Source organism: Sciurus vulgaris (assembly GCF_902686455.1).
Source record: "Sciurus vulgaris genome assembly, chromosome: 4".
NCBI lineage: Eukaryota > Metazoa > Chordata > Mammalia > Rodentia > Sciuridae > Sciurus > Sciurus vulgaris.
Genome location: NC_136464.1, coordinates 181,526,171 through 181,550,942, shown reverse-complemented (window position 1 = coordinate 181,550,942; position 24,772 = coordinate 181,526,171). Strand labels below are relative to the sequence as shown.

Genomic DNA, 24,772 nt, shown 5'->3' with positions numbered 1-24,772 from the left:
AATTGAACATTGAGTCTATATTGAACTTGTTCATTTTTTTCATGGTAAAATTTTCAACTTAGAAAAACGTTTATGTTCAAATTTAGGTTTTTTTTAAAAAACCTCCACATAAACATTGATGGTTTTGTATCATGTTGGGGTGTGTGTGAATGTGGATTTCCGTAATGAAAACATTAGAAAAGACAACAAACCATACAACAAATAAACATATGAGTTATGGAAGTCTGAATTATAAAAATGTTAATATATTAAAATAACTTACACCATCTTTTAGCAATTATGTCGAAGCCAAATCAAACACTTTGGAAGACGTCAAATTAGAGGGTTTGCATTTGTCAGTTTTTGTTAGAGATTTCCACCTCCAAACTGCCAGTTTGGATCAAGTTTCTGCTTGGATAGAACCAGTGTGGGCCAAAGTGGAAGAAACGGGCTTCATTATTAAAGTGAGGGAAGAGAACTATGCCCCACACCACTGTGGCAACTGGCTTCTGGGCAGCGAAAAGCCACTTAGCGGCAGAATGACTTTCTGAGCTCTCATACCAGGAAGAGCCCTCCAGTCTGACCCCCATTGGCCAGGGCCTGCTGAGAAGCAAGTCCATGACCAGACATCTCTAGTGTCTATGACTGTCAATTAATTCCTTTAACTCTGACTTCTATTCTTAGCTCCATTTTAAGTCCATGTGCATGTTATGGGTTTGATCTGGATTTGTTTAGGAAGATGGTTTAAAAAAAAAAAAAAAAAAGTTTTTTTTTTTTTTTTTTTAACTTTCTTTTATCCAGGAATCAAATGTCTTAAAGAAAAGTTAAATCTGTTTGTCTTCCTAATTTAATCTTCTGACTGTGTGTTTCTATTTTCTTTTTTGAATAATAGCACACATAGAATCTACCATTATTCTAACTTTTTTTTAAAACTGTTGAGTCTAGAAATTTGCCTTAAACTTAAAATCTTACCTTATTAAAAAAAATCATGATAACATAGCAAAACGAAAACAAAAACAAATGAAAATGTTTTCTTAAGCAATTCAAACTGGGGTAAGGAGGGAGTTTTTATTTGTTCTGCTCACTTCATGACCCGCTGTTCTTCCCATCACACACTGGGAGGGCGGAGAAAGCCCGTCATCTCATCCTTGCCTGACTCACTGTTCAGCACAGCTGGACAACCCAGCTGAGGCTCGCGGGACTGTGGCTCCGAGGATCCTACCAAGAACAACTGGGGATGCCATCAGGGGAGAGTCCACATGTCCCTCTCCATGGCAGGAAGCAGGACACTGTATTGATCGATTCTTTGATCTGTCTGAGTTTGGAGTTTGAATGGAACAACAAGTACATTTACAAATCGATTCAGCGTGTTTGCTGCAGGAAGCCTGAAGCGTTTCATGTCTGGCACACTAGACAGTCATCCAAGAATTTTTTATCTTTTTTTTTTTTTAATTCCTTCTAAAATATTTCAAGTAAAAACTTCCAAGACATTATAAAGTCATATGAATAATCGGTGTCAATACTGCTTTCCAAGAAGTCTTCTTTTATTTAATGTTTGATCCCCATTTCAGAGTTTTGTCCCCATCTGGCAGTTGTCACGTAGGCAGATGGCCACCAGCTGGGAGGGCAGCCTGAGTACTTCCCCACTGGGCCCACGGGCTCCAGAGACCTGATGTGGTCTCTGGAGTGAGACACTGCCTCACTCCAGGGCCCGGCAGGCTGGATATTCACTTGTCACCACCCGCAGGCTTCCCGGGGGACCTCCGTCATGAATTCGGGATCTTACGCTGCATTTTCCTCGGGTCACGGTGTCCTGTGTTGGCTTCACGTAAGGCAGTGTGGCTGACACTTCTACATGGAGCAGCACTGTCCCCCAAGAGGTCACATGTGACAGCAGCGAGTCACATGAATGAGCATGCCCAGGGAGAGAGGAAGAAAAGACCAATTGAAGAAATGTACCCTGACTGAAGTCCAGACATAATTTGATGTTTCAAGAATATGCTTACTCTACTCATAAAAATATGCCTCTATTTTTATGGTCTTTTTTCCCCCTTAAAATTACTTAGGTAAAACTTTTTATTAATTTTAAATAGCCTTGCTCTGGGAGTGTCTGAGTAGTACTGTACTAGAAGCTACTAGATTCCAAAAGAAACTCCTGCCTTTCTCAAAGACTGGTGATTCAGGGTTCTTCTTGCCCATTTCACATGTGAAAATTACTCTTGGTTAATTTCATCCTTGTAAGCTGATTTTTGGAAATGCTGTTGTTCTGTCCAGCTCATGACCCACTGGGTCAGCCAGGGATGTGGTTCTGTAAAGAAAGTTTTCTTGTTTTTACCAACAGTTGCCATTGTTGCTCATTTATTTCCCTTTTTATGATAGTACATTCGTTCAGGATGGAGTGGGTAGATGGGATAAAATTGAAGACAAATTAATCCTTGTTTATGTGTTTGTAAGTTTCTTTGTATAGACCTGTACATAACTGCAACAGGCAGAGGTACACACATACACACACACACACACACACACACACACATACACACACACATGCATACATACAGGGCAGCTGTGCTTGTATTTGTCCAAGAACAGATCAAATCATTTATATATTTTTTTTCATTTAGTCTTACATGGTGAGCATGTTTTTTTGTTTAAAATAAAACCCTATAATTTTAAATGACTGCATGCTTTCAAGTTTATGAGTTGACCATATTTAAATATTCTTTTAGTGTTAGACATTTGTTTCTGATTTTTTTAAAATTATAAATAACATTTTGAAATTTAAAAAAAATACCCATTTTTTTAGCATATGCTTGAAAATTTAGTTCTTAAAAGTGGAATTTCTGGGTCTCAGGATATATACAATTTAGAGTTTAAACTTTTATCCTTTCAAATTTCCTGAGAAGGGCACATTCAACAGTGACAAATGGGAGTGTAGAAAGTGTTCTATTTTTGTTGCTCCATGTGATGATAGGCTGTCTGCCCTTCTGTTTACCTCCACCTGCCGGCCCTGCCGCAGTTCTGAAGCTGGCTTGGAGCATCCCTGTGACTTTTCATTCGGGAATGGTAGGGATTCAGGTGGACAACACACGGGGGCTCTGCAGAAACCCCGGCCCTCTGTGCCTGCACACATTCGGGCCAAGAGCTAATAAGGACAGTGGCACAGAGGGTGGACTCCTCACTGCAAAACAAATGCAGCTGTTTACTTCTCTGGGTGGTGTCCAGTGAGGCTGAGTGAAGGTGCACGTTGGCCTTCCTGATCCAGTTTCCTGCCAACACAGCCCGGATAGGTATTTCGCTGTGACTGGATCTCTCTCCTTACACAAGCCACTGTGGGATTGTAGACTTACTTTTAGCTAGCATTTGAATAAGGCCTCCTGTATAAATGGGATCTTCCATGACAGATCAAGGAATGTCCAGACTTGCTTTCCATTCCATTCCTAGCACCAGCAAGCCCTGCTGCTCAGTCGTTGCTGGGTTAATAACTGAATGCATTGGTGGCTCCCTGGCTTAAAAGAATGGGATGGGATGAATATGTTTGAAAACACTTTAGATAACAGAAATGACTGAAGGGCACATATTGCTGCCACCAGCTGAAGCACTGGTCCATAAACATTTGGCTTGTGTGCAGGAGATTAACCCAGAGAGGTTGGTAGCCAAGCAGGTGCTTCATCCACGCCTAGGGATTCTGCTTCTGACATGGGCGAGGCCTGAGGAAGGTCTCTGAATCTGTTTTTGCGCCATTGCTGTGTATTTGCTGCGTGGCAGTTTCTGGGCACACATCTGAACTCTGAGATGGGTGAGCATAGGCAAGATATAAATAATTAAACTTGCAAATGAAGCAAGGCGAAAAGCCTTTCCAAGGTCTCACAGAGTCAGAGTCAGAACCGAGACATGAATCCAGCTCTAGAAAATCATAAGTGTTCATAGCTGAATCTTCTGAGTACAGCAGACTTTGTTCTTTTAATAGCTGCTCTGTAACTGATCAGTTAACAAATACCAGAAAGCTTCAAAATGCTAGCCGTTCAGCTCCTGGGTTAGAGTGTAAAATCGTAGCTTTTTAGCAGTGAGTTACACTATACGCTACACACGTATTTGTTGAGGGCCTGTAGCTGCCAGGTCTTACTGGCACTCGTGACAAGCACAATATCACATAGGCACATGTTTTTATTTTCCATTTTCTCAAAACAGAAGAGCAAAAACTGGCTTATTATTTTTTGTTCCAATGATCCACATTTCCCCCCCTTTTTGTTCTGTTTTTGGATGTTGTTTTTGCTTTGAAGCCTTTCATTATGAGATTCACTTGTTACTCTTTTTAAAAGGCCTTTATTGATCCTCTGCTCTTGCCATGTCATGGTGAGGATTCAGCTACCAATAAAAGAGATCTCCCATTTTCTGTGATTTCAAACTCCAGCCTCTGAGTAGACCTCTTTGCCCAGAAAGGGTCTTCATTAACCAGAGTAAGAAATGTCCGGTGTACATCAGTGTGGAGCGGGTGGAAGGATGGAGGCTGGTAGCAACAGTGCTCTAACTGTTGGGACTGAAAATCTCACGGGGCTCTAGGTGGATATTTCTAGGAGCAACTGGAGACAAAATTTGGACATGTCCCCTGGCGAGGGATCTTCAGAAATCTCCAGTGTAGTGTGGAGAGTTGCTGAGAGTCCTCCCTGGGGCCTGCCCCTGTGACCCCAGCAAAAAGGGAAACAAGGAGAAGGCTCTAGGGAAATACTCCCATATGAAGTTCACATGGAGCAAAGGAGACAAAGAGGACACAGATAAGAGGCCAGCCTAAAGGGAAAGACATGCACCTACAGGGTGACATCCCAGAAATCACGAGAGGCAAGGAATGTCGGAGCCACAAAACTGGGAGTTATCCAGATATCCAAAAGCACATTTCCCAGTCTGTTTGTATCTTGGAGCACATCTGCCTTAATTCTTGTTTTACTATGGGAGCGAGTTGTTCAAACAAGACATTATTTAATATATACACCAATTTCAACCACGAAGAAGATGATATCTTCACATGAAGATAAACATGTTAGGGCAAACTTGTTTACCAGCTATTTAGATAAGACATTTAGATAAAAATGGAACAGAAATCATAAGTCATCTTCAGATTTCTTATATGTGGTTGGCAGCAGGTCTGTAGCACCAGACTATTGGCAAAACTTAGGTTGCAAATATTTGCCCACAATGTTTAGGGAATCAAAAACGACTTTGTCCACCATCTTGCCAGAGACCAAGAACTTCAGCTGAGTGACTTTTACACTGCTAATGGCTTACTCAGAGCATCAGGTTGGTAGGTTCTGTTCTTTGTCTATATACTTTTGCACTTTAGATGAGGGACATTTAATTTAGATATTAAACATTTATTTGAGGTTAAAAATAAGTAAATATTGTGAAATAAAGGAGTAAATACATAAGGGGCATACTTTGGACTGCCTTTTGAGAAGGCTAAGCAATCTGCAGATATTTTTAAATGTGTCTTACTGGATAAAGAAGTTGAAATATATCCAGCAGGATTCTTAGATTCTTGGATATTAAAAATATGTAGGAAAGGACTGTTGTTTCATTTATTAGAGACAAGCTGCTTTGATAACTATTGCTCATCAGCTGCTTTAGGTTAATGTGTAGATATCACTGAGGTGTGGGACTTGAGTTACAGGTGGCTCCCCTGACATGCATTGTACACTGGGGACCTAGACATCTCAGTCTTCATCCCATTCATGGTTAATAAACTTTGATTGAAACATTATTAAATATGGAGACATTTTTACCTCACTTGTTTTGTGATTTCACAAAGACTGGAACTGCTGCCATTTTAAGAATTTTTCTGTGGCTCACTTGACTGTCATTGGGAACCTAGTAATTTTTTTTTTTCTTATTTACTTCCTTTGCTTAGATTTTAACTGTCACAGCAGACTTATAGTTTTACCAGTGTGTGTTTGATACCCACATTTATTTATTATTGCCTTCTGTTTCTATGAAAGCTAAGTGCCTGAGTGACATGTAGGTCTGCATGGGGGGTAATTTTGGAAATCAGAATCCCACAAAAAGAAATACTCTATTACTTTATCAAAGATCACACACAAATTGGCATATTTAGCATTTTATTCTGATCCCACCTCATGTGTGCCATCTGTATATATAAAAGTTCTGAGAATGGTCTATATTTTTAAGATTGATTGTTAATGAGCATTTCCTTTAGTTGCTAAATTATCTTTTCATCATATCTAGAATATTGACAGATAAAGATTATAGCTCAGCAAAATTTATTTAGAAGTGCTAATGAATGTATTTGTTATTTCCTCTAGGTTATTTTAATTCCCTCTGCCTACATGTATGAAATTGCAACATAATTAAATGTAACCAAACATTGAATGGGTTGAATTCCCAAGAGTTCAGGGCCAGAAACTTGTTTCTTGGTGGTGTTCAGGTTAGTCAATTGGACACAGCAAATTTCAGTCCAGCTGCATATTTTCTTATTCAGCTATTCCCAACCTCTGACTGCAGCTTCATTTGGTGTAGAATGTTCTTTAAAGGGTATGAGAAAAATCCAGCCATTCTATCCAAAGGTTTGCAGCTCAAGATTGCCCACCACTCAAGGGTGCATGACCTTGCTGATGTGCCTGATGATACAGAGTGAATGTCTCCCATTGAGTGTTTATTATTTTTCCTGACTTGTCTTAGAGTTAATTGTCTAAATGCCTGTCTTTCCTACTATCTTTTAGAGCTACTTGAAAGCTACCTCAGTACTTTGTGTGCCATTATTTTTGAAATTGTTTATTTTCTCTAAAATTAAAAAATTAAAACAAACTGTCATTGCCTTTAGAATACAAAGCTTATAAAGCAGGAGTTAATAATCAGATGATCAAACAGGGCTCCTCAAATCTCTCCTTCTTTTTTTTTTTTTTTTTCCCTTAGCTATGGATTCACTTGACTTCCTTCCGGGTGAGTAAATGCAGCTGTAATTCATAATTTTTAATATATTTATCCAATGGTGAATATCAGATATTTTTCTAGATTTGTTAGTTATTACTGTTGTTATTTTGCCACTATAAAAAACTGCAATACTGCAAACAAATATCCTTATGCATGTATCATGCTTTTTTTTCTGTGTAGATCAACTTTCAAATGATAAACAGCAGGGTCAAAGGTTATAGGTATTATTAATTTAGAAAGATATTTCTGGAATATTTTCCAAAGAAGATGTAGTAATTCGCTTATCTCCCCTAAACATGGGAGGGAGGGTTGTTTCCTTTCTCCTCACCAGACTGGACGCCATTTCTTCATCTAAATGTCGATCCCTGTGCTTAGAATGGACTCGTACATGGTGCAGGCTCAGATCTTTGTGGACTGAGTCACTTTGGAATGTCAAAGTAGCATTTTCCTTTTAGTCTTCTGATAAGTACTGAATTTTATTCACATTAAAACTTATGCTCTTTATTTATAATGTAAATTCATAACTGAACTCAACTCAAAATTTTAGCTCCAATGATGTTAGCAGGTTTTCCTGCCTTTGAATGCGAACACCTTTGAGTTTTTCTTTTGGTCCCCTTTGCAACTGGTCCCTCTCTTATTATTGCTTTTGCTTCTGTCATGACTAATAGCATGCTCGACGTGGAGAAGAAGTTCTCGTCATCATTATTTCTGCATTTATCAATGCAAAATGCAAAAAGTCAGAGGGTTTGCCTGCAATATTTGTGGATACTTCATAGTGGGTCTTTTCTCATTTTTCCAGGTACCATTCCATTTGCCAGTGTCTGTGTTTCCCTACACGATATGTCATTCCTTTGTAAGGTTTCATGTTGGAGAAGATGCACAAGTTCCTTTCATATTACTTTTGAATGATCCAACCATTTATGCCTCATAGGAATAAGCCAGGAATATTAATCAAATGCTTAAGCATGTAGTACTAGTATGTGTTGGGTGTTTATAGATGTTGTAACATATATATTCTCTTTTTTAAATTTGACCCTTACAGCGACCCTATGACACTGCTGTGGGGGGTCCTTGCTTTAATTTTACTGATGTATGGACAGAAGTTCCCAAAGAGCTTATGTGGTTTCTTTAAGGACTTACAACCAGTGACTATGAGAACTAAGATTGACCGCAGGATTTCTAAACTCTAAATCAATGCTCTTTGACACTGGTTTTAAGAATTCTAAGTGCACTCAGATCCTTTAAATATTTCAGTGTAAACAACACTTAATGAACCAGCGATTTTTATGTCTATTGGCCATGTACTGTGTTTGCTGCACTTTAGTCAAATTTGTTTTCGATTAATATAATGGAAAATGAATTAATTTTAAATATATTTTATATTTTGGAAGGGAAATTAAAAATCTTTTAAACCATGAAGTGAAAGGAGAATAACATAGGAAATCCTTAATTGTGAAAATGTTAGGAGTTGCTACTCTAAATTAGATCAAATTTATTTTGGAAAAAAAAATCACTTTAACATCAACCATAGAAAACATTGCTGATTTTTTAAAAACTCAGATCTTGCTCTCTCTTATTCACATTTAAGTTTTACTCTGCGGGTTTTCTTGTAGTATGTGAATTCTGTATTTTTAGTTGGTTGTGCATCTAGATTCAGATGGTTTCCTAAATTCCTGAAGGCTAACCATAGCTGTAGGATGCATTTTTCAATAGATTATCCATTTTCTGTATCCGGTGGTTGATAAACTTCCTTGTTCTGCTGGGGAACACATTCTAAATACTGGAGAAATTATGGAACCTCAAGGTTTCCCTATGAAAGCTCAATGTGTATTTCCTTGAACCCATTTAATGACCATTTCGAACATAGGCTGTCCTTTAAGAAAGGAAGGGAAACTTCTGCTTTATGCCTTAATTTAGTTATATCATATCTAACCTGATAACACTTCTCCGTGCTTGAAGTTCAAGGTCCTTAAATCAACATTCAGTTATGCTTCCTATTTAAATAAGGATGACAAGAACAACATATCCCTAGTTTTACTTCTTTTTAAATGAATTGATTTATTTCAATGCTGGGGCTAGAACCCAGGGTCCTGAGCATGCGAGGCACATGCTCTGCCACTGAGCTATACCCCAGTCTGAGTTTTACTTCTTTTATTTTCTCTCTAAATTTTGGCTTTGGTTTCGAATGAGTATTCTCTCCATTTTTTCTTGTTGATACTAACACCAATTTATTAAAGGGTAGGATACCATATGTTCATTTTGAAAATATCAACTCCATTTTGTTCATTTTAAATTCTACTATTTGCAAAGCAGTTTATTATTTACTTTTTACTTGCAGTAATTTGTGTCTCTGCCATTTTTTTTCCCATTTTGACTCATTTTTTCACTTTCAAAAGATTTAATCATCTTTCTTATGTTTCTTAGTTTGTTGAGGGGATATATGTTTATTATCTTTATTGTAAGAAAAAAGAGGAAAGAATGAGCAGCAAAAATCTTTGTATTTAATTATAAGTGAAAAAACTCGGGATTATTTTTGGAGAACTAACACACTAATGGGTTATGAACTGTTTTTTAATATTTAAATAAGAGGAAACTGAAAATGTCATGTAATGGGAGGATCGTAATCCAAGGGCTTAGGACAAGGGGAATGAAATATGTCCCAATATGAAGTCAAATTAAATGTTTGAGGGATTCACTCTCAAGATTTGGTCCACATGGCATAAAAACCTAAATAAGATGTTAAAAATTGTGGCTTACTCATTAGTAGCTGCATAGAATTGAAATCACACTTAAAATGGGCTTTTTCCTGCACACTCATGATGATGATAGCTGTTTCATTATCAAGATCATCCTTGACTGGATGCTAAGAGTGTAGGGAAAACAAATTTAATTGATACCTATCTTTCATCAACTGAGAATAAATCTAAGTATGATGTCACTGAAATTTAAATAGTGTGTGGTAACGAGGCGCCCAGATGGCTTTTCCTGTGGTTTGAGCCAATTCAGAGTAACTAAGGGTCGTCCTCCACCCCTTAAAACTGCTTAGCAAGAGGATGACTTATAATGTTTCCAGATTGATGTAATCTATACAAAATGCTCCCCCTAAAACAATCTTTGAAACAATAATTTCCTTAAAAATACAGTATGATTTTTAAAAATCTATGTATTTCTTTATTTATATTTTCTTAATACAATTCCTAAATTACACATAAATTTCTAAAAGGGAGGTAAAAGCATGATTTCTACTGTTTTCTAAGAAGATTCTCTTTGGAACAGGAAGAATTAATGCAGGTCACGGAAGGCCAGATCAGTATGTTTATGGTTTTCTGTGAAGTCCATCTTAATATATGAGAATACAGGAACTAAATGTTTATCATCTCTGAAAAGTCACTCAGGAGGCCGTTAAGTCTCCAGGGGATTTGAATTTATCTTACTGGTTGACAATCAAAATATTTTACCTCTGACCATTGTTTCTCTATTTTATTGCCTTCCTGTTCATATCTACATCCTTGTGTTAATATCACATCCTTGTGATATTATTGATGAACATGAAAGTAGGAAACCTGAAATGGTGTACTACTAAATGGTAAAACATGGTGTTTTCTGCAGAAATTCCTGGTCTGTTTCTAGAACTTAAACCTTCTCAAGTAGAATGAGGAATTTTTTTGTTTGTTTTTTGTTTTGCAGAGATTGTACAAATAAACATGCTTGTTTCAAGTCAACATAGAATATTACCTCCCTAAGAGATGTGCTTTCAGAAAACAAAACCTGGACACATAAGAAGTGTTGGGATCAGATTTTGTGGGGACCCAGCCCCAGGGAGTGGGCGAGGAAGGGGAAGGCTCATTGCTGACATTATTTACTGGTATTTCATGTCTGGGTAAGACAAGACTATACACCAAAGGACTTAAGTGAAGGTACATTTAAAAAACAATGTTTTTTTAAAAAGTAATAGAATTACAAAGTAGGAAAGTCAACATTATAGCTGAACTCTTTTTAAAAAAAAATATTTATTTATTTTATATTTATTTTTTATTTTTGCAGACTGCATTTTGATTCATTCTACACAAATCGGGTACATCTTTTCGTTTCTATGGTTGTGCACGATGTAGATTCACACCACTCGTGTAATCATACATGTACATAGGGTCATGATGTCTGCCTCAGTCCACCATTTTCCATATCCCCCCTCCCTCTCATTTCCTTCTATGTAATCTAAAGTTTCTCCATTCTTCTCTCATCCCCCACCTCCATTATATATGGTCATCCACTTATCAGGGAAAACATTCGGCCTTTGGTTTTTTGGGATTGCCTTATTGCACTTAGCATTCCAAATTTCATCCATTTATTTGCAAATGCCATAATATTATTCTTCTTTATGGCTGAATAATATTCCATTGTGTATATGTACCACAGCTTCTTTATCCATTCATCTGTTGAAGAGCATCTAACTGAACTCGTAATACTTAGGAGTTCACCTAAAAATTGCTAGAAATACTGAAACTAAATCTTCCTAATTCTTACTTTCCTGGGGAGTATAGAAATGTCATGCAGAGATGAGGAATGCAGATGTCAGTGGATAAGTGTAGATATGTTCTAAATTGAAAAGCATAGATGAATCCAGCAGTTCCAGGTCAAACCACTCAGTTATTAGAAGCTAACTGAAAAGACATTCTAAATTAGTCATTATCATTTACAATCCCTGGCTTTATTAAAGTGTCCTGAGGTTCCTTTTGCACATAGCAGTTAGGATTTCTAGAACTATACTAGATTGCCTTTCTTTGTTGAGGGCTATTTTTGCTTTTTTCATGTGATGGTATTTAGTCCCTTTTGGATGCTTTCATAGTCAAAATATTTGGCTCAGGATGTGATTTTTTAAATTGTTTGTTCTGTGTAGTTACACCTGACAGCAGAATGCATTTTGATTCATTGTACACAAATGAAGCACAACTTTTCATTGCTCTGGGTGTACCCATTGTAGAGTCACACCATTGGTGTGATCATACATGTACATAGGGTAATAGTGTCTGTCTCATTCCACCATCTTTCCTTCCCCTCTGCCCCTTCCCCTTTCCTCATTTCCGTCTACACAATCCAACGTTCCTCCATTCTTCACTTATACCCCCCTACCCCCTTATGTATCAGCATCCATTCAACAGAGAAAACATTTGGCCTGTTTTGGGGGGAATTGGCTTATCTTGCTTAGCATGATTTTTTCCGACTCCATCCAAGGATGTGAGTTTGAAAGCACATTTGTGGATGCTTCTTCTCCCATGTTCCTCCTCATTGTCTGGACCTGGCCTGTTATTTTTCATTTTCATCTTTTCAAGACAAATAGCGAAATAGTTCTTGCATTAAAGCTTTTGGTTTGAGCATTTGAAGTGAGGTATCGATTAGCTGAGCCAGTATAAATTCACAAGAACTTAGAGGGGAAAGTATGTGAAGGCCAGTCAACCTGCTTCTCTGTGACTGAGGTGCCCCAGCACTGAAATAACTGGGGACTCTACAAAACGGCACCATACATGAGTCAGGACCTTCCTCACTGCGTGGTTGCCACGAGTTGCAAAACTAAATAGGACATCTTGTCAGTTGTCTGCTGTGACATGGCCTTAGCAGAAGTATTCCAAGGTTAAGAGAATATGAGGTTACAAGAGAGGCTCAATTTCCAATTTTTAGGTGGGAGTAGTTATTATAATTTGCTTAAAAAATAAAAAAAGCTATGCATATCTTATTTTTGGTGCATGCTGAGTGAATAATTGTTAATAAATATGTGGCTACAAAATGCATATATAGACATTCACTGTCCCCTTCTTATCATTTAGAAAAATTAAGGGAAAGAAAATAAAAGTAGTGAGTACACTATCAAAGGGGGAAACCAAGCAGTGGGAAGGTAGGAGGACATTAATTAAAGGCAGAGTGATGGATCCTTGTGAGGGATTCGGTGACGTGACTTCTCCTGCTTACATATGCGCGCGCGCACACACACACACACACACACACACACACACACATTCATGCATACTTCAAATGGAGTCTCCAATCATGTTTAGCAAGGGTTACTAGTTGCATATATCTTTTCTCTCTCTGTTGTAGGATTTATTACTTAGTAATTTCTGTATGTAAGTGCACTGAGTGTGCAAATGCCAATGGACAGCTTTTGATGAGACAGAGGCTACTAAAGTAACACAAAGTCATTGACACACAAAACTTACTTTGATTCATTTTTTCGTGATTCAGCCTAACTGATGTGTAATGTGCCAGTCTCTCTGCAAGATCACTCAGACTATGTAAAAGCTAAAATGCTTAAGGAGCTTGTTTGCAGTCAGGGAGACTGAATGTGTTTACTATTCACTATAATAAACTGTACCTTGGGGTAGATGTTAAAATAGAGGGACAAGCACGTGCACATGTGGTCTTATGAAGCAGGGAGATGCAAGTTCCTACTTGGGAGAGTAGATTACAAAAGCCATCACTCAAGACTGGCACATGAACTCCATCTGACCTGTGGAGATGGGAGGAAGGTGCTTCTTCTGGGGCCAGGGTGGGGTAGGTGTGCAGGAGGTAGAGGTTCTGGAGGGAAGGGTGGTAGCAGAAGAGGCTGCAGCATGGGGAGCTTGGGGCAGCCCAGTGGGAGACGTGCTGGAGGGTGGGCTTGGCCCATGGAGAGCCCTGCTCAGACTCTGGGCTGCCTTCTAAATGCAGGAATGCTGAGCAAGGGAAGGAGGACGGGAGAGGAAGGTGCTGCACAGCGAAGCTGGTCTCGGTTCAGTGTGAAGCATGGAGGGGCAGTAGACGAGGCTGGCCTCACGCCCCAGCCGTTGGTTGCTAGTACCATGAGCGCCAGGCCCCTATCTGTTCTGAGACTAAACAGGATCATGCCACAGAGAACCAGGATCTGGTGTGTTAAAGTGACAGACCTACCCTGATCCTCACAGGTTGAGGGCCAGAGCCAGACCTCCTGGTGCTGGCAGGGCTGTGCTCCACCCCGAACTCCAGTGGGGGATCCTTGTTTGCTTCTTCCAGCTCCTGGAAGCCCCAGGGTCTCCCTGGACTGTGCAGGCATGATACCAGTGTCTGCTCCGTGTTCACGTGGCACCGTGGCCCAGTGTGCCCGTCTCTGCCCTCTGTCCCAACGAGGACTCCAGTGATATTGGGTTAGGGTCCACCCCAGTGGCCTCGACTTAACCTGAGGACATCTGTAATGACTCTATTTGAAAAAGAGGCCACACTCACAGGCGCATGCTAGAGCTTCAACTTCCACTCTCAGGGACATGGCCAATCCCATAACAGGAATGCAGGGTGGGGCCTGATGGCCAGGGTAGCACCAGGGGGGACCTGATGCCCAGGACATGCAGGGGAGGACAGGGCAGGCCCGCCACCCTTCAGACTTGGCCCACCTTGCAGGAAGGGAAGACGGTAGGGTACCTGGAGACTCAGGCATGAGAGTGGCAAGGAAAAGTGCATGAGGGCACTGTGCACCCCAGTCTCTGTGGCATTCCGAGTGGAATTTAAGCCGACCCGAGCCATTTGGCTTCCACGGTCACTGGGGAAGCCCTAGCTGGCGATGTGCGGAGGGCTAGGTGTGCTCACTGCATCCTGCCTGCCTCCACCACCCCATGCGTGTTCAGGTCTTAGCACAGCCCGGGCATGTGGGAAAGGAGCTCAACCTGAGAGCCTGCAGAGGGCCAGGTTATTGGCATGAAGGAAAGAGGCCATGCCGGGAAGACTTGGCATGCGCAGGGCCATCTCCAGCTCTCGCACCTGACAAGCACGGGTGTGAAGAGTCAGCTCCAACAGGTCATCTGGCAGCAGGGGCCACGTACAACAGGAAATAGAAGGCTTTCGTAGTTGGGCTGGAGGGGAGGCCCGAGGCCAGTGGGTACACAGAGACGGGGCATTAGAGGCAGAATTAGGGCTGAATGTTACCCTAAACCCAGCTGCTGCTTAAAGTGATCTCAGTGCTGGGAACCTGGATCCTGTGTCGTATGCTGCATTGAGTAAGGATCTCGGCTTTCCAGAATGTTTCATGACTACTGCTCATTTCACCAATGCACATTTATGCCTGGCATAATTTATATACATAAACACACCTGTGCGATTTAGATAGTGGTAGTCAGAGCGGTAGCTACTATGCAGAAGTTAGATGGTGAGGCTGAAGTCGGTAGGGAAAGACTTTTTTGGGGGCAGGGCAGGTACCAGGGATTGAACTCAGGGGCACTCAACCACTGAGCCACACCCCCAACCCTATTTTGTATTTTATTTAGAGACTGTGTCTCACTGAGTTGCTTAGCTCCTTGCCGTTGATGAGGCTGGCTTTGTACTCTCCATCCTCCTGTCTCGGTCTCCCGAGTCACTGGGATTACAGGTGTACACCACTGTGGCTGCCCAGTTGAGAAAGATTTTAAGGACATGAGTCTGTTTGGATATTATGAATAACCAGGAAGTTATTTAGGTTTCAGAACTCCATAAATCCAGGAAGTGTGATGTGGACTATAATAAAAATGTTATGTTACCTTTGTGTGTGTGTGTGTGTGTGTGTGTGTGTGTGTGTGTGTGTGTCTATATATACTTATATATGTACATATAAATTTTTTCCTTTTATTCTATGAGCCACGCATTTTTTAAAAAAAATCTTGTGCATTTCTCAATTAGTACTAAATTACTTCTTAAGAGATCTCAAGTTCCTGTTTCCATTGCAGATCTAACAATGAAGATTTTTTAAATTTTTTAAAAAATTTTTCGGGGGTGAGGTTGGACCCCAGGGGTTCGTGCATCTTAGGCAATTGTTCTACTTCTGAACTATGTCCCAGTCATCCCAACCCCCACCCAAACTCTTGCACTTTGTGAAGAAAATGGTAAGTTGGTTTAACATGATAGGCTTTACGATATGCAAGACATGCAATTAGTCTTCAGGAAACCTCTCCTTTGTTTCCATGTGGGCAGGGAAGTGTAGATGAACCTCAGTTTTTAACCACATTTATCAACTAGTCAAAAATATTTTGGAGTCAACAAAAATATGTGAACTAAGGTGACGAGCAATATTGATAAGCAAAATAATTTGCATAATATTTCAACTTACTTGAGACATGACACATATTTTCTTTGAAAGCGTCAAGTGGCATTTCTGGTTTTTAGAGGATGCCTAAATGAAGACGTATGCATGTGCAAAGAAAATTTGTGCAGTACACGTGCAAGAACATGTGTGTGTGTGCATACTATTTGTATTTTTACACAAATCTGACTTGTCATCCCATATACCTAATGGTACAGTGTCATGGTTTTGCTCCAGTGTATAGATTTGTGTCTGTAAAACATATTGTTGCTTGTAGAGGTAAATTGACTTTTAATTGCAAATGTCATCTTTTTATTTTTGATTTTATTTATACTGACTTTGCTCACTTTTTGGATTTTCAGTACAGGTCAAACAGTTCAGCTGAGGAGTGGAAGAGCTAGGATTTCTAAATATCTCTGGATTATTCTCTTGAAAATTTCCATGTTATTAAAGACAAAAAAGCTCTAAGCTTATTAATAAAAACAATTAATATCTTCATAGAACCCTCTAGGTTCTTGACCATTTACTCAAAACATTTTTTCATTTGACCTTTAAAATGTCTACTTGGAAAAAATTCCATGTGAAATAAACACAAGGATTTCTGTCGGCCTTATTTTAGCAACAAGGACACGTGGTCTGTGGAGACAAGGAGGTTCACAGCGAGGCTCCATGTTCTCCCCAGCCTCAGCAGCATGTCCTGCACTGCTGGGAAGCGTGTGCATGCCTCCTGCCACGGCGTGCTGTCTTTTCCAGGAAGTAGTGACCTTTCTGTCAAAAGACAAGGGATTCCCCTTTGATGCACGACTGGCTGTTATTGTTTATGTATTATGGTGCATCCATAGTAGGATTGTTGGCATCTTGGTCTGCGTGCCTTTGAAAGTCCATCTTTATATTATTTCCTATGGCTTCTGTAACGAAGCAGCACAAACTCCAAGTCATAACACAGTAGAAGTCCATGGTCTTGCAGCTCCAAAGGCTGCATGCCTGATGTCAAGGTGTCGGCTGGGTCACACGCTCTCTGCTTTTAGGGGAGGTCCGCCCTGCCTCTCCCTGGCCTCTGGTGCCTGCAGCTTTCCTCTACCACCCTGCCCTGCGCTCAGGAGTGACTTCAGGATATCTGGAAGCTTGTCTTATGTCTGACCCCAAGTTACATGCCCTATAGGTACTTCTTCACCCATGTTCCTTTCGTCGCTCCTAATTCCGTGTGGGCCACTCTGCCTGCAGCTGTGTCTGGTCCCTGCCCCAAGCACCTGGACTAGTCCACCTCCCATGCATTCTGCACTCCTTCCACTGAGTCATGGAGGGGTGGATGCTGGTCAGATCACACTGCCCTTTATGCCTCACTTCCTAGGCTTATGAATTGGTGCATAGATTTCAGGACCTCTGGATGGCTTGTTCCCTCACAAGAGGAACAATCTGCACCCTCTTCAGGAAAAACTTGGTTCTTCTCACAGGGCTTGGTCTTGACCAAGAAACCGAGGACCCGAGACCCACTGACCACCAGACTACTCCCAGATTCTGACAGGACTCACTGTGAGCTGGGGTGGGTGATTCGGGCTATGGTTTCTGCAGCTCAGCCCAAGGAGAGCTGGGTACTCCGCCCTCCTAACTCTGTCTCTCTCTCACATACCTAAAGAGTAAAAATTACTCCCAGAGGCAATTTAGCCTAGAAGTATATTTAGGATAAAATTGCCTTTTGAAAACAGAATTATCAGACCTGAAACCATTTCTTCTTTTCCCCTCTGATTGTTCCTCTGGGTTGATGTAGAAAGAAATGAGGGCATTACTAGGCTGTTTACCCAATGATGGCAACAAATAGAACTTACAGAAGACATGATATTCTGTGTTCTACTTTGTCCAGATTATTCTCCTTGGCTGCTTGGTCTTGGGCCAATCTCTAAGAAGAAAAGCCAGAAAAGCTTTATGGTCACCCTAGCAGCCAGTCATCTAGGGACTGAGGGTGAAGGTAGTTGTCCTCAAGTTGTATAAACATTCGTCCAGGGCTGAGGTATTCGCTGACCACAGCTTGAGCTGGCTGCCGTCCTGAGGTAAGAAGGTCCATTTGTAGTGGCTGAAAGCTGCCTCCAGTGCATGGACAATTGATGGCAGGTCAGCGGCATTATTTTTATGAATGTAGCAATAATATAATGTAATTGGAGTACATCAAAACAAATGGCCATCTGTGGTGGGCTCCATTCACTGCATTCTGGAAATTAATGATGTCTCATTGAAGGCGCATTCCACGAAGCTTTCTGGCATATGCCCGGTGGTGTTCCGTAATTTCATAGTCCACAAACCATAATGACACAATTTTCTCAGAGGTGCACTCATCTGTCTGTGTCTCATATTGATCTCTTTCCACTGTGAACTAATTTGGGGGTTATATAATTGTTTACGTGAGCCAGAAAATGACCAAGAGGGGAGAAATAATACAAAGTAAAGGATTCAAGCAGTCTTCTAAATACATTGATAATGAAATTTATTCTTTGAAAATCTAGGTTCTCAATCTAATATAAATACATAGACCAGAGTAAGGAAGTCTCATAGACTAAAGGAAGGAGGTCGGGGAAGGAGAAAGAGAGAAAAGGAGGGCATCATGAGCTGAAATGGAATTCCAAGCAAGTACGAGTTTGTAGGGTGAACCCAACTACTGTGTATAACTGTAAAGTTCTAGAAAAATGTAAAACAGCTTTAGAATAAGAAAGAAAACCTGGGTTCAGATCTGGTTTTCCAAGTAGTCACTATCTGCATCTTTAATCCATCAATGCATCCATTCATGGGCACATAACAAACCACGAAAGCATCTGTCCTCTAGGAGACCCTGCTGGGCATGAGAGAGACTCCACAGAGAGTCTGTAAAAGTCTTCCATCAGGGGCGTTCTAGCTGAGCCAGAGATGAGTGACCCAGCCTCCCATATCCTGCAGCTCAGTCAGTGCATGTGGATGGACAAATGCCTTTATTTAATGTCCTTATTTTCATGTGATCCTGAGGATGGAACCCAGTGCTGCACACATGCTAGGTGAGCACTGTACCACTGAGCCACAACCCAACCCCCATCCCACATTCTTTTTTTTTTTTTTTTGGTGGTGCTGGGAATCGAACCCACAGCCTTGTGCTTGCAACACAAGCACTTTACCAACTGAGCTGTCTCCCCAGCCCCCCACATTCTTAAAGGCAAAACAGTCACGTTTCTTTTGTATGGCACTCTGGTCGTAGGTGAGCTGGACACACGGGGCCAGGGAGCGCATCGGCAGGCGCCTTCCAGCGGCTGAGCCTGGGGAGAGGGCCCGGCAGAGACGCCAGGAACTTTGGAAGACAGGACTCTTCCTTGTCTTAATCACCACCATGGCTTCATTAGTGAGGATTTATCCAAATTCTTACAACTGTGCCCCTAAAAAAGGTGAATTTTGCTGTATATGTGTTTTATTTTAGTAAGCCCAACTTTAAAAATGAAAATAAAAAGGAAGTCCACGCAGGGGGCCTTCAGGTAGCTGCCTGCTTCTCTTTGCACGGGAGGCTTGGACAGAGTCCCCTCCCTCCCTAACCAGCCTATCCAGGTTGCCATTTAGTCTCCTAAAGAGAGGAACTTGTCTCGAGACGAGCAGCCCGGGGATCCTATTTACCCAGATGTGTTCTACGCGTTGGGCCTTCTCTTTTGTTTCCCCAAATGGTGATGGCTGGACAGGTGACTCTCAAATGCTTCTCTCCTGGATATTTAAGTATCAAGGACAAGGGCAGAATCTACAAAGCTTCATCTTGTCCCTTTTGGTGTTTTAGAGCCATTAAGGCAATAAAAATGCAGCTGGCTCATTTCATCCACAACCACGGTGGACCTGTGCGAGGCTAACTCCAGCTAAGGGACAAGGACCATGTTCTTCCTAACTAGTGGTACTAGAAGGGCGCTGGCTTTGGGCGAGAGGCCTGTTTATGAAGACCAGTGCTTCCATCAGTAAAGGAGAGAGAAACATGGGGCTTTGCAGGTCATCTGGGTGTGCGCTTGGAGACTGCAGTCTTCAAAATGGAGGTATAAACACAAGTCCCATTACGCATCCTGCGTGTGAACGAGTCTTGGGCCCTTTCTCCCTCTGGGGAGCTCCTTTCCACTCTAAGAGCAGGTTTGGAGCTGTCGTGGTTGCCTGCGCCTAGGATTGCACTCTGAAGACACATGCTCCCATCCTCCCTGTGCCACTGGGAAGGGCGTCACTGCCTCTGTTTTTTTTTTTTTTTTTTTTTTTTTTTTGATTCGTCTGTAAATGAGCAAGAACCTGGATTTTGTGATGGCTGACGGCACATTTTAAAATTCAAATCCATTTTTCAGGGAGGTGGCTGACCCCGTTGTGCTGACTCTCCTTACCAGCTTCCCCTCAGGAGTTCCTGTGTTTTGAGAGTCCGCACAGGATGGCCTGCAGTGATCCCTCTTACATCCCCGGTCACTGCTTGTCCTGACCCTCCGTGGCTCTTGAAACCCAGGCAGAGGCCACATGTCTGGATTGATAGAAGTCAAACAGACTCCCACTCAACAAAGCTTTCCAAAGCATGCGTCCAGAGCGCCCCCATTCAGAGTCTGGAAAGGGGCCTCCTGACTTTCAGAATTAATATTTCAGATTTTTAGAGCACAGAGGTTTCAAGAAGGCAAAGCCATTTTTTCACTCAAAAGCATTCACATTGGGTTGTACGTATTTTTATGTCTTTCTGAATCAGGGTGCGTCTGTTGGCTTCCGCTCTGGAGGCCTCTCTGGCAAGAGCCACTGACTTTCTGGTGAGCCAAGGTCCATGCCGGGTTTGTTCCCGGTGTTGCGTGTGGCTGTGTAGTAAGGATGCCTTTTGGGATTCTGCTTGGGGAAGACTTGAGAATGAAGATGACTTTTTGCTGCTCTACTGTGGTTCATCCAAATTATTCCAGATATTTCGGTTTGTTTTCCAACTGTGGAGGCCTTCGTGAATGGGATGCTTCTCTCTTGCCAGATGAACAGTCAGTGTCTCTTTGTCAGGAAGTTCCTGATGATTTGAGTACCTCCGCTTCTGTTCAGTTCCTCCTCTGCTCAGTCTTGAGTGGGGTGCAGCTCCGAGGGTAAGTTCGTCTTTCTTTGAGTAGTGATCCCCCGCACAGTGAAGCAACCATGCACTTAAAATGCGTACTTACATGGCAACTTGGGAAAGAGGAGCTTAGAGGCAGAGCGAGTTAGAAAAAAAAAAATAGGAAGTGAGAAAAAAATAGAAGACAGTTTCAGAATTAATGACTGAATTATCATTTAACACTTTAGGAAAGGATTCTAACTTGTAGGAGTTTTTCTGAGGGGTGTGGGCTTGGAGCACGTACCTTATTAGGATGCTGGCAAGACATACAGGAAATATAAAATAGTGGGAATATGATAAGTGCAGAAAATTGGCTGGGTAATATTCTGGAAGAAAGAACGTGTTGGGAGGAAATGAAGAAAGTCAGAGAACTTTATCTTCAGGAATCATAAATGCAATGGGATGGTTGACATGTCTTACAAAGAAGAGCTCGTGGCAGGGCAGGAATGGCCAGGAGCCTGGCAGGAGGCCTGCGCATGGACTCCAGAGTGGAATTCTTTCATGTCAAGTTGTGTTACGTTTCTATCATCTTGAAGGAATTTGGACCCAACCAGGATGGATGTCACATTCTCATTTCTAAAACCATAAAATGGAAACCACACAATGCAAAAGACTCCAAAGTAATTATTTTGGGCATCATTAACTTGTCCATAATTAGAACCTCTCCTGTTCCACATCTCCCAGGCCAATTATGTGTGACACAGTCGGTGATGGCGGAGCCGCAGCAGGAACGCTGGCAGGACCTCAAGGCTTCCCTTATCTTTCCTTTTACTGCAGCCAACTCTGCATTTACAAGGTGAGTCTAGGCCTATGGTGCAACCCTCTCGGGACAACTCATGCGCATGAATAATCCTTTGCACAAAGTTCCATTTGTCCTTTCCTTCTCTCAGCATTTGCCTGGTGCCCAGTCTGGGCAGGCTCTCCTGTAGCCACAGAAGTCTCAAGTGCCTTTGTCTGAGCAGTATTTTCAGCATATTGATTAGTATAAATATTTATAAAAAAGTTAGAGGTCGGAACCATCTTGAATTTCCATGACAGAAAACACAATTATTCATAGGTTCAGCGACTGTCAATTCACTCATTTAGTAAATATTTACAGAATACCTCCTGGAAGCTAGGGGCTTGTCCTCATGGTAGTAGCAACCCACTAATGAACAGAACAGAGATGCTTCCTTAATTCATGGTATATATTTAGGTTAATTTTTTTATACAGGTTCCTGCAATGTTGCCTAGGCTGGTCTTGGACACCTGGGCTCCTAATAGATCAGACAACAGGCCTGTACCACCACACCTGTCTTATTCTTGCATATAGGATTGAAGTTGTAACAAAAGACAAGGTTGAGAGTGTTTGTTTTCCATATAAGTATGAAAGAGAGAGGACGAAGTTGAATCAGCCTGGTGAAGAGTTTTAGTCTATCCGACTTGGAATTTATTGCCTTTTCTTATGAACCCATGCCCTGGGAATCATTCACTACATTCTGTGAAAGAGTTGATTTTAGAGTGGGATATTTGTTTAAAAATGTACCAGATTTAGGTCTGTTGGTAGAAACGGATTCATATTCCTCAGCTTCATTATGGAAAGCCTTAGCATAATAATCTGTTGGCTCCATCTGTGTCTCTATCTAGGCAGCCATTGTCTCTCAGCATTTCACATATTTAATATTGACATTTACTATCTTAATTGGCAATACATGTGGTAAATTTAGGTGTCTTCTGACCCAGAGTTAAGGCAATATTGGGACTCTGAGAGTAAAACTCTCCAGAGTTTATCATTCAAAATCTTCATCAAGTGTATGTCATACTTAACAAGTGGCAAGATAATAATAATCAGATATTAATAATAATAATATTAATAATAATAATAAATAATAATTAATAATATTAATAATATTAATAATCAGATATTTTAAAAATCTTCCCTTATTAAAGGTATAATCATAGAGAAACATCAGTATCCATAATGGCAAATGAAAATCTGTTTTGCAAGGTTTCTACAAGAAGTATTTGAGAACAACCTGTAAAATAACGAAACACCACCAGGCTGACCTCTCACCATCAAGGTATGATGAATTTGTAAACAATACAGAACAAGAGGTTATTTACTTTCCTCAGAGAAAAATGCTTATCTTCCCATCAAATGAGCCTCAATTTTGTGTGTGTATGTGTCAAGGGTGGGAGGAAGATTAGATGTTTGCTCTTAAATTTAATGGAAAGTATAATGAAAAACCAGTTTGTTGAAAGTCACATGCACTGAGCGCAGGTGGGGCCAGAGTGCATTGCTGCTCCTGGGAAATCCCTGCTGAGCAGTCCCACGGCCCGAAGCCTTGGGAATTGCCCCTTTGCGATGCCCACATCGTCCCGCATGGAGGGTTCTCGTGTACCCTGGGAGGGTTTGCACTGGACAGCCTCGGCTGAGGGTGGGTTTGCGTTGCTCTGCAGCGCTAAGGTGCACAATTCACTTTCTCTTGTCTTCAGGCAGGAGGAGAAGGGCCACCCAGGGAGGCTCAAGGTGAAGAGTGAAACAAGACCCCTCCCCAGCTGCACCACTCACTCCTCCTCTCACCAGGGAGACCCACAGTCCTTGAGGAGGACCGACAGTGTGAGGTGTCACCACTTCCTTCTTGTTGGGAAGCATGGGAAGTAGCCTGGCACTTACTCCAGGTGGGTTTGAAGAACACGAAGAAGTCTCCATTCAGCAAGAGCCCAGTGCGAGGCGTCCACCTGGGTCTGCCAGGCTCCCTGAAGCTGGATTTGCAAAACGAGCACTTAACTGGACAGCAGTGCCAACGTCCGGGGCACTTCACGATACCCACTCCGCGTCAGTCCTTAGCGGACCCTCCCTGTGAAGCAGACAGAAGATGCAGCTCACTTGAGAGCTCAGTAAAAGTTCTGCTCTTTCTCGTTTGTTTGTTTGTTTTTAAACAGACAAAAGGAAATATCAAGGTGAATTCCTGTATCCTGCCATAATGCCTAGTGGGTCAAAATATCAAATTGAATGCTTTTTTTTTTTTTTTTTTTGCCTTGCTAATGCAACTAGATAAATAAGTAAGTTTCAGTCACAGTGTTTTATTAACTTTTTGGAGTCTTAATTTTCCAACTCTGGCACCAGAATTTTGTCATTAACATACCATTAAAGAATTCTTTTTAAATTTATGTGCCTGGACTGTTTTTAAGATGCAGCCCAGTTGCATGTCCAAGAAAACACTGGAATTACATAAGCACAGCAGGAAATTAACAATATAGGAGCCAATCATGCTTGGTTATAGATAACGCACCCAGGGCTTAAAATAGCACTTTGCCATCTATGTGTCACTTTACACCAGATGGTAGGGAGAGCACAGGACATGTGTTTATGTGTATATATATATATATATTAGGAGGGTACATATAAAATCTGCTCATAGCAATGCACTGGAAAAAGGAAATAGATCTATAATTTAGGATAAGTGAATGTTTGTCAAATTGCCTTCATCTATATCAAGCTCAAAGCTATTTTTATGTATTTAGTAAGTAAAAATATTCTGTTAGGAAATATCAAATGAAATTGTGATATCAAGCTTTTGTGGAGTCTCAAGTAGAGGACTTCTCTTGAGTCCAGCGCCTGACCTGAGCAGTTAATGGACACATCTGGGGCACGTTTCACCTTTAGGTATGTTATTACTTCATTTTAATTCCAAGTCTTGGGAGAACAGTCTCTGCCACTCTAGCGGGGAGGTCAAGATTGT

General features: G+C 41.2%; 1 long non-coding RNA gene across 2 annotated transcripts; it reads left to right on the top strand.

Annotated features, from left to right (window-relative positions):
• Positions 1-5,101: 5,101 nt before the first annotated feature.
• On the top strand, positions 5,102-24,642 carry LOC306658753. Of its 2 annotated transcripts, XR_013763141.1 has the most exons (5): positions 5,102-5,275; positions 6,901-6,927; positions 21,732-21,843; positions 22,977-23,107; positions 23,523-24,642. It is a non-coding gene; the product is annotated as an uncharacterized lncRNA (long non-coding RNA). The 2 variants fall into 2 exon arrangements; XR_013763142.1 differs by lacking the exon at positions 6,901-6,927 and having other exon boundaries at positions 23,523-24,641.
• The last annotated feature ends 130 nt before the right edge of the window (positions 24,643-24,772 follow it).